Here is a 7641-nt window from a genome sequence, read left to right as displayed (position 1 = left end):
TATATTGATTTAGGTTTCCTTAAAAATTGCTACAATGATCCACAGCATCAAAGTATGATAGATTATTTAACCATTCTGCTTTTAACAAACACTTAAGTTGGTTTCCAATTTTTCACTGTTACCATCAATATCTCTTTGAGCATATGTGAGAGTATGTCTCTATATTAGATACCTAGAAAGGCATTTTTGGCTCACCAAGTATATATACTTAACTTTTTTTTTTTTTTTTTTTTTGTGGTACGTGGGCCTCTCACTGTTGTGGCCTCTCCCGCTGCGGAGCACAGGCTCTGGACGCGCAGGCTCAGCGGCCATGGCTCACGGGCCCAGCCGCTCCGCGGCATGTGGGATCTTCCTGGACCGGGGCACGAACCCGTGTCCCCTGCATCGGCAGGCGGACTCTCAACCACTGCACCACCAGGGTAGCCCAGAGAAAATTTTTGAAGAGCAAAAAATACAGTAATTTTATTCTTACTCAAAGGGAATAAGAAGCAAAACACAACATGAGATACCATAGGTGTCTCCTTCAGCAAGAGCTTTGGTGGTTCTTAAGTCCCTTGTATATTATGTTTCTCTCCCGCAACACAAATTCATCCCAGTTTAGCTGGTTTTAACTCAGCCTGCACCCTGACGATTTCTTTATGCATCACACCCACAAAGACTAGAGATTTTGCCTGGGTTTTAGGGATATTTTAGACAAACAGCATGCTTCCTGTGCATTTTCTCAGGTCGGCCTTTCTTAAATTAAAATCGTATTATTATCCCACGTGAATTTGTCACATATACATTTCTCTCTTCTCTAATACTATTCACTCCCTTCTATGGTGAAAGCTAATTCCCAAGTCCTGCTGCAGAAATACAAGATGATAGAGATAAGACAGCCAATTGCTTTGAAGGGTCCTTCATTGTGAATCACCTTAGTTAAGGCACAGGTGGCCTATGGCCATGGTTTAGAGGACATGTTTCTAACTGAAGAAAACTGTTTTGGTTTTCACAGAAATACAATTGCTGATAAAGCTGAGGAGCACACGTCTAAAAATGAGAACACGGCCGTTCCCTCTGGTATTTATTCAGGATGCACTTTGGTCCATGCTCTTCTGGCTGGACCCCTCCTTTTGTCTCCCTTCACACAGACGGCCAAGCTCAAATTGCTGTTTCTTCTCCCTCCCGGTCCCCTGCATCTCTCCCCCACCGCAGGGAGGTGTACACCATGCATGTGGCGCGTCCTCTCCCCGCCCCCCCCGGGATGTCACAGCATCCCTGACCCACGTCCTCTCTCGCCTCTGAGTCACTCCTGTCTCCTCGCGCTTCCCCAGTTTTGAAAACACCACCTCTTCCTTCCTTCCTTCTTTCCTTCTGCTGGAAAGCAACTGGCTTTCTTTCCCCTTCCCTTTATTGACATGTTTTATTTATTTGTTCATTTTTAAAAAATTTCAAGAGCAGAAAACAAACTTGTAAAAACATCAAACAGAACGGAAGCGTATGGAACGTAAAAGCCCCCCATCCGCCCTCTCCCTGCCTCCCATTCACTCGGCTGTTAACAGTTGGGTGTGCACCTGTATCAGACGTCTATGACATATAAACAAACACATAGCTATTTCTGTGGAGTTCCTCAACCCTAACGGGAGCATAGGACACAGCTCTGTAGCTTGCTTTTTTCTTTTTCTTTTCTGTTATTTAAAAAAATCACTTGAAAAATGTAAACAATATAGAAGCATATGTTATGAAACATTAAAGTCCCTCTTGTGGTATATTTACCCACAAAGCCAAGCTGTCCTGTCATCACTGTGGGTCACCAAAAACAGTTAAAGAAAGAAGCTCACCATCCAAAATAATTGTGAAGTAATTTGAATCTTTACTGTAGACTCGTTTTCTCTCTGTAACCCCCTTCCCTCTTTTGACACACACACACACACACACACACCGCCGACACACACATACACACACCCCACACATATACACACCCCCCACACACATATACATACACACCCCACATGTACACACACACACACACACACACAGAGTGACAGGCACTCAGGTTCCTAGTTCTGTCACAAACAGTACGGCAGTGAACAGCCTCACGCAAACACCCCTTTGGGAGCGTGTGAATATTCTGCAGTACAGATTCCTAGAAGTGAAAATATTGTATGTGAGTGACGCACATTTAAAATTTTGTTAGAACCTGCCAAATTGCCTCTCCCAAAACAGCTCTACCACTGTGTACTCTTACTAACAGTGAAGGTGAGTATGACTGTGTCTTCACATCCACATTAACATGGTATATGATCAACCTCCTAAAAGCTTTTTCTCTTTTGCCAATTTAATTGGTTAAAAACAGGATCCCGTTATTTCGTTTTTTCTTTTTCTGTTACACATTTGATAAGAACTGTTGATCAGCCTGTTGTTTGCCTTTACTTTTACTTGTGGGGATTCACTATGAGGACGTATTTAACTCTTCTACAGTCAAATTTGTCAAGATTTGCCTTTGTTTTCTCGTTTTTCTTTGTCCTAAAAAAAATCCTTCCTCACGTTAAGATTATTAACGCATTTATCTATCTATCTATAATTTTAAACTATTTGGGATTTATTCCTGTGTAAGGAATGACATAAAGATCTATTATTCTCCTAAATGAACTGTCAATCATTCCAACCTATTTATGGAATAATTCATCCTTTCCCCACTAATTTGAAGTGCAGCCTGTATCATATGCAAAGTGTGTGCGTGTGTGTTGTGTCTATTTCTGGACTTCTTTTCCCATCATGCTATATATTTCTGAATAATGTCACCCTATTATAGTTACTGTCATTTTGATGACATAGAAAATTCTACTTTATTGTTCTTCTTGGCCGATTTTAGGAAACAATCTGTCAAAGTCCACTTTTAAATTCCCAGAAATTTTTAGTGAATTCTCTCTGAATAAATAGATTATTTGGAATAAAGTTCACAAGGGACATTTGAAATCTCCTGTACATTCCTGGGAATCTAAAAGGCCACATGCATGTGCAGGGCTGTGTTCATGCGAAGGGTTGTGCACATGCCCAGGAAAACCTGAGAAGGCTGTAAGTTTTCACCTCTGGCTGACCTTCAGGCTATGTACAAATAAGAAGTGAGAGCTAAGGCAGAGTTGTCAACTTCTTACGGGAGCTTTGAAGGCATGAGTAGCACACACACAGAGCCAAAGGATGGAAACATATTGGTTCAAGGCACATTAGCTTTAAAGGTTTCATAAAGCATGACATGGCCTTTCCAGAAATCCAACCCAATGACTTTCACTTAAATCTCAACGATCTGAACTAGGTCCTATGGCCATGTAAGTGTAAAGACATCTGGGAGAGTCAGTGTCTTAGCTGGACACATTCACACTCTACAGGAAACCAGTGTTCTGTGTGTAAGAAAGGCAGGCTGAACATCACGAAGGCCGCTAGCAGTGTCTGCCACAACCTGTTGGGTTTTACTTCTTGGAATTACCGTGTAGATCAATAAATAGATTTTTGAAAAGTCTATGTAGTTTAAGTTAGTGCGGTACAAAGTTTATGAGTCAATGAAAATGAACTTGCTAATAGCATTTTTATTTTCTCAATCACTGCTGTCCAAAGAAGTTTGAGAAAGTCTCTCACCATGATTCTGTATTTCACCTGGCAACACAAGGACCTGAGAATGCTTTATTGAGAATCATAGCTCACACTTATAAAGCACTTGCCATGTATCAAGCACTGTTCTAAGTGGTTCACGTATATTAACTAATTTAAGCATCACAGTAACCCTATGAGTGATACTATTACTATCCTCATATTAAGAGAAGTAAATAGACATACAGAGGTGTTAATTAACTTGCCTAAAGCAAGGTAATAGGTACCACCAGATAATTAGTACCAAAGTCAGAATTCAAACCAAAGAGATCTGGATTTAGCATCTCTTCTCTTAATCACGAAGCACCACTCAAATCTGACCACACATCCAGTTGTTCAGTATTTTAGTTCTACTCTATTATCCCTACCCCTAAATTAGACACTACTTTATTTACTTTATACCATCTGTATCTATATTTAGCAATATCTTTGCTCACCATTTCTTCTTGTCCCTCAGACATTCCACCTGAGGTATTTTTTCCACATATTTTTAGTATTTCCTTTAATGAGTGTCTTTTAGAGAAAAACATTCTTAGTTATTAAGTCAGAGAATGTTTTTATTTAACCTTTGCTCTTAAAGATGGTGTCCGTGGGTAGAGAACTGTGGGTAACTCTTCAATGTCTCTGAGCACATTGAAAATAATTCACTGGCTCTGACATCAAGGTCACTGAAAAATAAAATTTTACTCTCACTGCCATTTCTTCATAGGTAATCTGGCTTTTTTTCTTGGATGCTTTTAAGATCTTTTGTCTTTCATGTCCTATAGTTTCTCTATGTTGTTTCTAGTTGTGGACTTTTTTCCCTACTTGAAGTTCATTTGGATTCTGATATTTTAGAATTTAAATCTTAGCAATATTTCTGAAAATATCCTAGTCATATGTCTTTGAAAATTGTCTCTTTGTATATGTTAGGACTTATTACCCTTACTTCCTTATTTTTGGTATAGTTTTAAATTTTGCATCTCTGTCTTTTTAGATGGTATTCCACATAATTCCTTCTGTTCACAATTTTTAAAAAAAATTCAGCTGTGTCTAACCTGCTCTTTAATCTTACAGATTTGTGACAATTCTTTGTCAGTCATATGTATTACAAATACCATCTTCCACTCTTTGGCTTCCATTTTCATTTTCCTAGTGGTGTCTTTGATAGACAGAAGTCCTAATTTTAGTAACATTCATCAATCAAGAGACACTGCCAAGCTTTGCAGAGATGATGCTTTCCCTTTCAGTAACCTTGAAGATCAAAAAGAATACATCTGAGAACTAGCAGCCTAGCAGCCGCTAGACGAGGCAGAATGAGTGCCGAGCCCCCAAAGGGCCATTCCCAAAGAACTGTCAATATTTGACCTGTCTGACAGCCGGCTGAAAAGTTCCATTTTCAGGGCATCTCTTTCTTTGATGTGACTTAGAACTCCCTCTGTGAGAACAGCCCTACCGACAGGGTATTTGTCAAAACAATCAGCATTAATTGTTTAACATTGCAGTTGCTTAAGGAAGCGTTACAAGTTGAGGCTAACAAAAGGCTATGAAAAAAAACTTAAAAGGAAACACTGGACACGTGATATCCATAGGGTGCTTTCAAAAGTTTCTATATATTCCTGGGAATCTAGAAGACCACAAACACACACACAGGGCTGTGTGCATACCTAGAGCTGTGTCTATGCCTAAGAAACAACTGAGAAGACCCTAAGCTCTCAATTCTGGCTGACCTTGAGGGTCTGCAGAAGGAAGAAGTGTAGGCTAATGCAGAGTTGTAAGCTACCTGTGGGAACTTGGCAAGCATGCCCCAACACACACACAGAAGCCCTAGAGAAAGGATGAGAGTCTTATTGATTCAAGACATATAAGGAAATCTTAGTGCAATCATTCACTGAACACTAAGCTAAGTAGCAGAGATTTCAGTGGCTATATATGACAAAGAATACAGACTTTATAAAATTTGTCTAGGAAAGTCACTGAACAAATAAACAGAAAACAGCAAGAACAACAACAAAAAACCTTGGGAAGGAGAATCTTATTTCTAGGGTGGTCACATTATTTATCTAGAATGTACAGTTTTCAGCAAAAAATCACAAGACATGAAAAAAAACCCCAAACAAACCCAGGAAGAATATCTTTTCACAAGAGAAAAAGCACACAAAAGAAACTGTGCATGAGAAAGGGCACATGTTAGATTTACTAGACGAAGACTTAAAGTCAAGTCATCAATCATGTAGGAAACCATGTTGAAAGAATTAAAGTTTGAGAATGACATCTCACAAAATAGAATATGTCAATAAAGAGATAAATTATTTTTTAAGTGAAAATTCTGGAGTCGAAAAGTATAAAAACTGTAATGAAAACTTCACTAGAGGGGCTCAACAGAAGATTTGAACAGGCAGACAAAACAGCCAATAGACTAATTGAGATTATCCAGTCTGAAGAACAAAAAGAAAAAGAATGAAGAATAATAAACAGAGCCTCAGAAACCTGTGGGACACCATCCAGCATACACCTAAGGGGAGTCCAAGAAAGAAAGAAAAGAAAGGAGAAAAAAGAATATTTGAAGAAACAATGGCCAAAAACTTCCTAAGTGATGAAAAACAATCTGCTCACCAAGGAAGCTCAATGAACTCCAAGTAGATAATTTTAAAGAGATCTATACCAAATACATCATAATCAAATTGCTAAAAAGCCAAAGAAAAGGAGAGACTGATGAAAGCAGCAAGAGGAAAACAAACTCATCCTGCACAAGGGATCTCAATGAGGTTAACAACTAACTTCTCATTAAAAACCATGGTTGCCAGCAGGCAGTGGGATGACATACTCAAAGTATTAAAAGAAAAACACTGTCAACTAAGATCCTACATCTAGGAAATCTGTCCTTCAAAAATGAAGGAGACAAAAAAATGAGAGGCTTCACCACTATCAGACCTGACCTACAAGAAATACTAAACGGAGTCCTCCAGGCTGAAATGATGGGACAGTAACTAAAATCCAAATGAACAACGAAGAACACCAGAGAAGGTCAATACATGGGTTTTTACAAAGATAGTATAAATGTGTCTTCATTTGTAGTTTTTTTCTTCTTTTGGATTTAAAGACAACTGTACAAAGCAACAATTATAAAACTATCTTGTTGGGCTTACAGTGTGTAAAGATGTAATTTGTATGACAACAAAAGGATAAAGAAAACGGAGGGAATGGAATATAAAGAAGCAAAAGTTTAGTAGACTATTTAAATTGCTATTAAACCAAACTAGATTGTTCTAAGTTACAATTTCATTTTAATTGCCAGGGCACCCAATAAAAAAATCTCAAAAATATATAGTAAAGAAACAATAGATAATTAAAATGGTATGCTGGGAAATTTTATCAAACACAAAAGAAGGCAGTAATGAAGAAATAAAGGGAAAAAGACATGACATAAAGAAAATTTTAAATGACATACAAAAGCCCTAACCTACTAGTAATTATGTTAAATGTAAATGGATTAAACATTCCAATTAAGAAGTAGAAACTGGGAGAATGAATTTAAAAAAAATCCAATTATATGCTGTCTACAAGAGAAGAGCAAGCAATGACACAGAATGGCTATTATCAAAGAAAAGAAACCCTTGTGCACTGTTGGTGGGAATGTAAATCGGTATAGCCACTAAGGAAAGTGGTATGGAGGTTCCTCAAGAAATCAAACAGAGAGCTACCATGTGATCCAGTAATTTCACTTCTGGGTATTTATCCAAAGGAAATGAAATCACTATTTCAAAGGCATATGTGCCTCAGAGACAGGGCAGATGTGCCTGGAGTGGTCGCTGGAGCTGGATGGTGGTAACACACAAAGAACACGTGGTGCAGATGCCTCTAGGATGGGCTGGGGGACATCTGCATGAGCAGGGAAGCGGAATAGAGAGTGGACACCAGTTTCTTTCGTGTCTCCTCACATTCCTTCCCTGTGGGGACTACCTCTCCCTCTATTTCTGTGATACTAGAGGAACTGCCCATCAACCTCCTCTCTGCACTGTCCCCCGGCCCCAC

This window comes from Mesoplodon mirus (assembly GCF_964341445.2).
Source record: "Mesoplodon mirus genome assembly, chromosome: 17".
Classification (NCBI taxonomy): domain Eukaryota; kingdom Metazoa; phylum Chordata; class Mammalia; order Artiodactyla; family Ziphiidae; genus Mesoplodon; species Mesoplodon mirus.
This window is presented reverse-complemented; position numbering follows the sequence as displayed.